Here is an 11,425-nt window from a genome sequence, read left to right as displayed (position 1 = left end):
ACTGTTTTGGAATCATTAAACGCAAGTGAGTACAAAGCATATTTTTGAAGTGAAACTTCTTTACGCGCGTCATGCAATTTCGAGGAGTAAAACCAACTCATGACCGAAACGAAAATGCGGGACCGATTAAAGTTCATTTGATGTAGTAAAAGTTTTGAAGTAAAATATAAATGCTTCTTAGCTCATCTCGACAACTGGCGTTGGTGGTGTAATGGTCAGCATAGTTGCTTTCGAAGCAGTTGATCCGAGTTCGATTCTCGGCCATGGAATATTATTTTTTTGTTTTTAAGGAATTTTTTTTTTTTAATGGTTGACCATAATATCAATCCACTAAGTAATATTTTAGGCCTGTAGCATAATTGAAAAGTTAAAGAATGATATAAAATTTTTTATGATGTTAACGATAAAAAAATGAAAAAAAACATAAAATTAAAATAAAAAATGGGCCAACGGCACGCGGTGTTCCCAAGCGGTCACCCATCCAAGTACTGACCGCGCCCAATGTTGCTTAACTTCGGTGATCGGACGAGAACCGGTGTGTTCAAAATGGTATGGTCGTTGGCAAAAGTTAAACAATATTAATTTCTATTCTACCTGCCAATAAATATATGAAAATTAGTATAAAAAAGCCCTAATAATATTGAAAAAATTAGCAAGGTGTGTGCGAGGTTGATAAAAATAATCATTACATACGCGCTTGAAAAAGATCGTAATTACATTAATAAGTTTGTAGGAATTTTTTTTTTCAATGGTTGACCATAATATCAATCCACTAAGTAATATTTTAGGCCTGTAGCATACTTGAAAAGTTAAAGAATTTTATGATATTATTAATTATAGTAATGATAAAAAAATAAAAAAAACATGAAATTAAAATAAAAAATAGGCCAACGGCACGCGGTGTTCCCAAGCGGTCACCCATCCAAGTACTGACCGCGCCCAATGTTGCTTAACTTCGGTGATCGGACGAGAACCGGTGTGTTCAACATGGTATGGTCGTTGGCAAACGCTAAACAATATTAATTTCTACTCTACCTGCCAATAAATATATGAAAATTAGTATAAAAAAGCCCTAATAATACTGAAAACATTAGCAAGGTGTAAATATTATATACCTAGTTTAACTCACTCTCCTAACTCATCTTCGCTGTCTACAGGCAGAGCGCACGACTGTGGTCGTGAAGAACCGAGGTTCGATCCCCGCTTTAACTAATTTTTTTTTTCTTTTTTTATAACTTTTAATTTTTTTTATCACATGCTACTTATAAATATGTCAATAGACAGAAAAAAAGAGAGAATGAAATGAAAAGAGAGAGAGAGAAGAATACTAGAAGTTTCACTTCTGTCTTGCGTAGGCTTGACACACCCATTTTTTTTTTTCTAACAGAAACCTAACTTTACAGGCAAGCTGAAGTTTTAGATTATGTAAGTTAGAAATAACTCTCCATAAATGCCATTGTGAAAAATTCGTAGTAAATTGTGTGAAAAAGCATGAAAAGCTGAAGATAAACAGGGATTAACTTGCTTCACAAAAATAAACCTATCTTCTTACTGATGTTTACTATGTTCATTCGAAAACACTAACGTGCTTACATTATCACAGAGATTAATATCGTTACTAAATCTTATGGACGGAAAATGGTATTTCATTGTCAATGTGTGTCTAGTATCTGTATGCCAAACACAAATCATGACTTTCAGTGTTCATTTGTAAACTGACAAATGTTTTTATAATTGGTGTTTCTCTGAAATATTTTAAACGGACATAACCAATAAGTGGATTCACATTTTCTACAAAATAATTAATTTAATATCAATCAACTGAAATTAAACGTTTCAATAGTTGTGAAATTTAATTTTAAATTGTTAAACTTTGATGGAAAACTTTGGCACACAAGTATTTAATAGCATCAAAATCCACGTTTTTTCTTCAATATTTGTCAATCTTTGTTCCACTACACTCATTGCAACATACTTATTTGCTTCTACCGCACATTAACTCCCAATGGTGGAGGTAACAAATAAACAAATAAATGTCATGACAATTTTTTAAAACAATGTGGAAGTATAAGTGTTGTCACATCACAGACAGACATAAGCGTATTCGAAATAATAGTATTTAAAGGACGTATTAGACCTTTCCCTAAATCCCCCATGACACAAGACGCTGCAAAGAAGGTCATTCGGCCCATCATTCAACACATTCCGCATAATTCGCCCCACCAATCTACCAGATGTCATGTTTTAAATGCTATAAATCGTGCGCTCTTTCCTGTTATGCTATCCTGTAGTTTTATCTCATACGTCAATCAACAGTTATTATCTTCAACATCTGCAATCTGCAATCTCATAACATATTATCGTACAATCATTAACTTCACGTACTGTTCTGCCTTATGCGGGTGATAGTATGGTGGTCTTTAGGGCTTTTATTTATGTCAAACCACACAAGAGTACCAACTGCTCCCAACCGTCTAAAGCCAGTGATACTATGGCATCCCCAATCGGGATATTTTGCGAGACTGAAGGAAATTGGGAGGAAAAGGAGAGAGGGGAAGAGAACGGTGGGGATGTACCTGACTAATCAATTCTGGTCACCAAACACGGCCAAAGCCTTTGAAGCAACGTTACAATTTTGAATGGTGGTCTTACACCAGAGCAACACTGAAAGTATCTTCCACTCGGACGTGTAAATACTACTAAAATAAAACTTAAAAACATACGTGTAACATAAACATATATTTTTCAAATAAAAAATTATATATATATATATATATATATATATATATATATATATTTATCCCCTCTCGTACTATGTTGATCTCGCGCGACGGTACGCCAGGTATATGTTGATCCGTTTGCATTTGTTGATCCACCCCGGATATGTTGATCCATTACCCAAGCTGGCATACATATGTAAATCCCTACAGATCATCGAGATTTTGCTGTAAGCCACGCCCATTTTTCGGTCGCATATACATTTTACACGATTTATTTTGTTGATCTATATATTTCTGACAAACTTGACCGCTTGCATGTGTTGTAACTTGTAACCGCCAATTTCGCGCGCGTTGTGGTACTTTTTAGATTCCGTTAGAACATCCATATTCTATGAAAATGACTCTGTACTTAAAGAGGATAGACTGCCTCACGCGTATTTATATTGAAATGGAACTTTCAAAAACGTCAAATCCATGCTTAAAAAATCTTTTGAACTTGATTAAACAAAAATGTAACTTTAATGCATCATTTACTACGTTTCGTGACTTAGCAGGGGTGCCCGGGTTCATGGGGTGAGATTTGTCTAAGTCATTTTATAAGAGAAATTTTGAACATTGATTGAATAAAATTTTATTTTAATGTATCTTTTACCATCTCTCCCGACGTAAGTTTCTTGTAATGATTAAGTTGAAACAAAGCGTAATATCCATAATATGTGCCTATTAAAATTGCGGTGATTAGATTGGTGAGAATTAAATTTTTCAAATTTTAAATTGAAATTGCTGAAAAATTTATTCCAATTTGTTTTTTACTAAACATGGCTAAAGTCATTTCAAGCACCGATTCCAACCAACGATGTTTTAGTATATGTTCGTCAATCAACAGGAGCCATAATGTGTGTACATCAGAGCCCTCGAGAATTATTACAATTATGTGTACCGCCGCCCCGGGAGCCATTTATTAGATAACCAATACACCTACCATTAGTCACCGCCAACGATTTAGCGAGATAGTTGTTTATTTTTTGTATTTTTTTACATCGTCTCCACACAGGAGGCCCTAAGGAAAATCGTAACCCTCAAGGCCTATGTCATCTTTGTGAATGCTGTGTTGGGGGTATTTTGAAAGAAAGGAAGGTCAGTGAGTTCTGGGAAGGAAATAGGTATGGATGGGTGGGTAGTATTCTGGGGGTCAGTGTGTTCGAGTGATAAACATAAGATTCCAACTCTCCTACCGCGTTGCAAGGCGATGCGTTGAAAGAGGATTAATCGATCCGGCCCACCATGCATTTGGTAGGCAAGCGCATCTGCCGCCAAGAACCGAACAAACCTCACTCCATAAACTCGGGCACTCCTGATAAATCACCAAACATATCAAACAACTTGAGGTGGCTCTCGACTAGCAATCCGAAGGTCGCGGGTTCAAACAAATTTTATTAAAATTAATTTGCACTATTTTACAATTAGTGTTTGGTTATATCTGAATAGCCAGGTACTCTCCCACCTTCCTCCTCGTCATCTCCTTTGAGGTCTCCTTTGAGGATGCCATAGTCTCACTGGCTCCAGACGGAAGTTTTTGTAAGTCTCCATATTCAAATTCAGCGGTATGATTTTTTTATGTGACACCTCTCACTAGAGCGCCCCTGTCTTTACACGTTAAATACATAGAAACTATGTCGCCAACCGGTTGGGCAGCGTTATGAGGCGGGTTAAGGTAGGGGCTGTAGGAATGAATTTATTAATGCGGGTCTTAAAAGGCCCGGATTATATTGATAGCTCGTTCCACATGCGAGCCGACTTACGATAAAACGAGTCGGAGAAACGACCCGTTCATATATGTATAGATAACATCAACTTAACTGTGAACGTGTATTCCGCTCGGTCCGTCGAGTATCAAGCACGTGCACGGTGAACCGGGGATCAATGCTGCTAGCTCCTTTTAACAGGCTCTAATAAAATATCTGTAGAATAGACACAGCATACGCACATTTCGTCATACATGATTTTATCGCACATATGCCTCAGGGATCTCATTTCTACAGTATTCTGTCTACTTTCAGCCTTCTTCTGCCAATTCCATGCCTCATTTCCATATATTAGGGTAGGTACCAGCACTCCATTGTGGACTGCTAGCTTCGCTTCTTTGGACAGTTTTTAGTTAGCTCCAACCGCGTCCAATCATCCATTAATTACCCATTATAACCAAGAACCCGGCCTCCCCTACTAAGTCACGAAGCGTAATCAGGAGAGATGGTAAAAGATACAAGTTCAAAATTTCCTACATAACATTATTCCTTTTGCCGCCATTTTGGATTTTTACGGTCGAAAGGTATCCCTCAACCAGTTTCTTTCGATCCGGCCCGCCACGCAGTAGATGGGCAAACGCATCCGCCGCCAGGACCTAGACAAACCTCACCCTATGAACCCGTGTACCCCTGCTAAGTTATGATTTTTTTATGGATTTGTTTTTGCGAAATTTTCGTTTCAATCTACATACGCATACATTTCTTATAAACAATTCAAGAAACACACGTCATTTTGATTTGAAACGGTACCATCTCACAGTCATTTCATGCGATATTCGACTCTAGAGACTAATACTTTGAGTTCAATATCACAAAAGATTACGGAATCACATAAAACCTTGTGATGAACAGTCCACCGATTGCCCCCTTGATTGGTTCATTTAGTAAAACCATAGGGACACAGATCAACTTTGTCTAATAACTTCTTACCTGGATCAACATACTACGGGAATAGATCAATATATATGAGATCAACAAAATCTTTTGAACTTGATTAAACAAAAATGTAACTTAAATGCATCATTTACTACGTTTCGTGACTTAGCAGGGGTGCCCGGGTTCATGGGGTGAGATTTGTCTAAGTCATTTTATAAGAGAAATTTTGAACATTGATTGAATAAAATTTTATTTTAATGTATCTTTTACCATCTCTCCCGACGTAAGTTTCTTGTAATGATTAAGTTGAAACAAAGCGTAATATCCATAATATGTGCCTATTAAAATTGCGGTGATTAGATTGGTGAGAATTTAATTTTTCAAATTTTAAATTGAAATTGCTGAAAAATTTATTCCAATTTGTTTTTTACTAAACATGGCTAAAGTCATTTAAAGCACCGATTCCAACCAACGATGTTTTAGTATATGTTCGTCAATCAACAGGAGCCATAATGTCTGTACATCAGAGCCCTCGAGAATTATTACAATTATGTGTACCGCCGCCCCGGGAGCCAATATATTAGATAAACAATACACCTACCATTAGTCACCGCCAACGTTTTAGCGAGATAGTTGTTTATTTTTTGTATTTTTTTACATCGTCTCCACACAGGAGGCCCTAAGGAAAATCGTAACCCTCAAGGCCTATGTCATCTTTGTGAATGCTGTGTTGGGGGTATTTTGAAAGAAAGGAAGGTCAGTGAGTTCTGGGAAGGAAATAGGTATGGATGGGTGGGTAGTATTCTGGGGGTCAGTGTGTTCGAGTGATAAACATAAGATTCCAACTCTCCTACTGCGTTGCAAGGCGATGCGTTGAAAGAGGATTAATCGATCCGGCCCACCACGCATTTGGTAGGCAAGCGCATCTGCCGCCAAGAACCGAACAAACCTCACCCCATAAACCCGGGCACTCCTGCTAAGTCACCAAACATATCAAACTACTTGAGGTGGCTCTCGACTAGCAATCCGTAGGTCGCGGGTCCAAATAAATTTTATTAAAATTAATTTGCACTATTTTACAATTAGTGTTTGGTTATATCTGAATAGCCAGGTACTCTCCAACCTTCCTCCTCGTCATCTTCTTTGAGGTCTCCTTTGAGGATGCCATAGTCTCACTGGCTCCAGACGGAAGTTTTTGTAAGTCTCCATATTCAAATTCGGCGGTATGATTTTTTTATGTGACACCTCTCACTAGAGCGCCCCTGTCTTTACACGTTAAATACATAGAAACTATGTCGCCAACCGGTTGGGCAGCGTTATGAGGCGGGTTAAGGTAGGGGCTGTAGGAATGAATTTATTAATGCGGGTCTTAAAGAGGCCCGGATTATATTGATAGCTCGTTCCACATGCGAGCCGACTTACGATAAAACGAGTCGGAGAAACGACCCGTTCATATATGTATAGATAACATCAACTTAACTGTGAACGTGTATTCCGCTCGGTCCGTCGAGTATCAAGCACGTGCACGGTGCACCGGGGATCAATGCTGCTAGCTCCTTTTAACAGGCTCTAATAAAATATCTGTAGAATAGACACAGCATACGCACATTTTGTCATACATGATTTTACCGTACATATGCCTAAGGATCTCATTTCTACACTATTCAGTCTTCTTTCAGCCTTCTTCTGCCAGTTCCATGCCTCACTTCCGTATATTAGGGTAGGTACCAGCACTCCATTGTGGACTGCTAGCTTCGCTTCTTTGGACAGTTTTTAGTTAGCTCCAACCGCGTCCAATCATCCATTAATTACCCATTATAACCAAGAACCCGGCCTCCCCTACTAAGTCACGAAGCGTAATCAGGAGAGATGGTAAAAGATACAGGTTCAAAATTTCCTACATAACATTATTCCTTTTGCCGCCATTTTGGATTTTTATGGTCGAAAGGTATCCCTCAACCAGTTTCTTTCGATCCGGCCCGCCACGCAGTAGATGGGCAAACGCATCCGCCGCCAGGACTTAGACAAACCTCACCCTATGAACCCGTGTACCCCTGCTAAGTTATGATTTTTTTATGGATTTATACATAGGTACATTTCTTATAAAAAATTCAAGAAACACACGTCATTTTGATTTGAAACGGTACCATCTCACAGTCATTTCATGCGATATTCGACTCTAGAGACTAATACTTTGAGTTCGATATCACAAAAGATTACGGAATCACATAAAACCTTGTGATGAACAGTCCACCGATTGCCCCCTTGATTGGTTCATTTAGTAAAACCATATATAGGGACACAGATCAACTTTGTCTAATAACTTCTTACCTGGATCAACATTCAACATACTACGGGAATAGATCAATATATATGAGATCAACAAAATCTTTTGAACTTGATTAAACAAAAATGTAACTTTAATGCATCATTTACTACGTTTCGTGACTTAGCAGGGGTGCCCGGGTTCATGGGGTGAGATTTGTCTTAGTCATTTTATAAGAGAAATTTTGAACATTGATTGAATAAAATTTTATTTTAATGTATCTTTTACCATTTCTCCCGACGTAAGTTTCTTGTAATGATTAAGTTGAAACAAAGCGAAGTTATGATTAAGTTGAAACAAAGAAACGGCCTAGATAAAAGCGACACTCAGAACCGAAGAAGCTATAACCTGAGAACGAGAAGAGCCGACCCCAACAGCCTACCTAGGCAATGAGTTGGGATAGTGCTAGGAAGAAGAAGAAGAAGAAAGCGTAATATCCATAATATGTGACTATTAAAATTGCGGCGATTAGATTGGTGAGAATTAAATTTTTCAAATTTTAAATTATGATTGCTAAAAAATTTATTCTAATTTGTTTATTACTAAACATGGCTTAAGTCATTTCAAGCTACGATTCCAACCAACGATATTTTAGTATATGATCGTCAATCAACAGGAGCCATAATCTCTGTACATCAGAGCCCTCGAGAACTATTACAATTATGTGTACCGCCGCCCCGGGAACCATTTATTAGATAACCAACACCGCTACCATAGGTCACCGCCAACGTTTAGCGAGATTGTTGTTTATTTCTTATATTTTTTACATCATATCCACACAGGAGGTCCTGAGGAAAATCGTAACCCTCAGGGCCTATGTCATCTTTGTGAATGCTGTGCTTGGGGAATTTTGAAGGAAAGGAAGGAGAGTGAGTTCTGGGAAGTAAATAGGTTTGATGGGTGGGTAGTAATCTGGGGTTCAGTGTGTTCGAGTGATATACATAAGAATCTAACTCTCCTACTGCGTTGCAAGGCGATGCGTTGAAAGAGGACTAATCGATCCGGCCCACCACGCAGTTATTAGGCAGGCGCATCCGCCGCCAAGCCCCTCACATACCTCACCCCATAAACTCGGGCACTCCTGATAAGTCACCAAACATATCAAACAACTTGGGGAGACCTATGGCAGAAGTGTGGGTTATCAAATAAATGGTTCCCGGGGCGGCGGTACACATACCCTCCTCCCAAATTGTGATAAACTTCTACTTTCAAATGTAAAACATAATTTAAAACGTACCTAAATGACGGCCTCCGTTATCGAGGGGTAAGGCTATCGACTAGCAATCCGAAGGTCGCGGGCTCAAATAAATTTTACTAAAATAAATTTGTACTATTTTACAATTAGTGTTTGGCAACCAGATCTGAATAGCCAGGTACTCTCCCAACTTTCTCCCCGTCATCTCCTTCGAGGTTCACAATATCTTCAGTCTCACAACAACCCCAATTGGGGATGCCATAGTCTCACTGGCTCCAGACGGTAGCAGTTGGGACTCTGGTGCGATATTCATTTTTTTTTATAATGAAAATAGAAATATTGGTTCAGTATTATAATCAGATAATGATTAATACATCAGTGAATAACATTCATTTAACATGACCACCCAACGAGAGGCTGATTTGTTTCACAGTTTATGGATGACATGTGCAGTGCTATACTAATAGACAGTTTTTAGTTAGCTCCAACCGCGTCCAATCATCCATTAATTACCCATTATAACCAAGAACCCGGCCTCCCCTACTAAGTCACGAAGCGTAATCAGGAGAGATGGTAAAAGATACAGGTTCAAAATTTCCTACATAACATTATTCCTTTTGCCGCCATTTTGGATTTTTATGGTCGAAAGGTATCCCTCAACCAGTTTATTTCGATCCGGCCCGCCACGCAGTAGATGGGAAAACGCATCCGCCGCCAGGACCTAGACAAACCTCACCCTATGAACCCGTGTACCCCTGCTAAGTTATGATTTTTTTATGGATTTGTTTTTGCGAAATTTTCGTTTCGATCTAAATACGCATACATTTCTTATAAACAATTCAAGCAACACACGTCATTTTGATTTGAAACGGTACCATTTCACAGTCATTTCATGCGATATTCGACTCTAGAGACTAATACTTTGAGTTCAATATCACAAAAGATTACGGAATCACATAAAACCTTGTGATGAACAGTCCACCGATTGCCCCTTGATTGGTTCATTTAGTAAAACCATATATAGGGACACAGATCAACTTTGTCTAATAACTTCTTACCTGGATCAACATACTACGGGAATAGATCAATATATATGAGATCAACATAAGTATGCCAATTTGGGTAGATCAACATACTACGGGAAAAGATCAATATATATGAGATCAACATAAGTATGCCAATTTGGGTAGATCAACATAAATTATGCATCCGATTTCCATACAAATTTTGAAAATTTTACTAACAGTATATCAAATGGTTTTTCTGGCAAACTGGCAACAGTGATAATTATTGTACCACTGTTGTCAATTCATTCAGATGTATTCCATAATAGCCAAGTTATATGGTGTTAAAGGTGGATCAACTTAGTCTAACAACTTCTTACTGGATCAACATAATACGGGAAGAGGACAATATATATATATATATATATATAATTTTATATATATATGCATTTTAGAATAAGAATCCGAATTTTACTGACTATCTTCCTAACGCCTGTGCGCATAAGCTCCTTCTGCCTCCACAAGCTCAACTACACCTTAATAACTTCTGGTATTGAGGTATATTGTGTCCCGGTGATCTCCTGGTAAGCCAGTTTTTGTGCAGGTCCCACTTGACCCATACATTGGCTGTGACGTTGATGGTGTTGAATGCGGATACTGGATTTCGGATTGCGTATGTTAGTATTGCATATTCCAGATTCCGAAATCTGAGTTGCGAATTATGGATACGAGATTACAGATACCAGATTGCAGATGTTGGATTGCATATTCCAGATTGCGGATGTTGGATTGCATATTCCATATTACGGAATCTGAGTAGCGAATTACGGATGATTGCAGATACCAGATTACGGATTTCAGACAGTGAATACTGGATCACGGATTTCGGATTCTGGATTCCGGATTGCAGTTTCCAGAATGCGGATTTCAGATTGCTAATTCCAGTTTGCGGATTCCATGTTCCGGATTGTGGATGGTGAACAATAGCTCGCATGCTGATGTCAATTAACGACACACAATTTGATGGCGTCACGCTCCGGTTTTTAGCTCTCCTCCCCGCCCTTATTTAGTACGAGTGCGACATCAAGCTGGTTCATTACTAAGTCACATTAGTGTCGTTCCTGATTCGTGCGGGCTTCCTCCGTTACGCAGCCATTACTTCTCTTGAGACTATTTTTATTTGTGAGATATACACCGCACAGGAATTCTGACTGACTTTCGATTTGTTCATCAAACATCGCCGAATGCATTTTACGCCTTTTGGTTCGAAATGGTAACTTCTCACTAATATAATCATGGTTTATTTTAAATTTTGAGTTTCGTATGTTAAAAATTGCAAATAATGTAAGTTTTTATTTGTCGAACTCCGATTCTAAAGGAAAGGGGCCTACATTCGATCACAGAGATTGATTCAGAGAAAATGCATTGCACCTCATGATAAACCATCAATAAAATTATAACACTCATTTGTTTTACTCCCAGTGCTAAAGCAGCTGTCG

The 11,425-nt window shown here is 38.3% G+C and overlaps 2 non-coding genes across 2 annotated transcripts; both read right to left on the bottom strand.

Annotated features, from left to right (window-relative positions):
* Positions 1-444: 444 nt before the first annotated feature.
* On the bottom strand, positions 445-563 carry LOC149421739 (5S ribosomal RNA). The gene has a single exon (XR_016302593.1). It is a non-coding gene; the product is annotated as a 5S ribosomal RNA (ribosomal RNA).
* A 322-nt stretch (positions 564-885) lies between these two features.
* Positions 886-1,004, bottom strand: LOC149421738 (5S ribosomal RNA). Its single transcript, XR_016302553.1, has one exon. It is a non-coding gene; the product is annotated as a 5S ribosomal RNA (ribosomal RNA).
* Positions 1,005-11,425: the final 10,421 nt, after the last annotated feature.

This window comes from Hesperophylax consimilis, chromosome 8 (genome assembly GCF_061612785.1).
Source record: "Hesperophylax consimilis isolate HC1 chromosome 8, BYU_Hcon_1.0, whole genome shotgun sequence".
Taxonomy (NCBI): domain Eukaryota; kingdom Metazoa; phylum Arthropoda; class Insecta; order Trichoptera; family Limnephilidae; genus Hesperophylax; species Hesperophylax consimilis.
The sequence above is the reverse complement of the archived record's forward strand: the minus strand, read 5'-3'. Positions and strand labels throughout refer to the sequence as shown.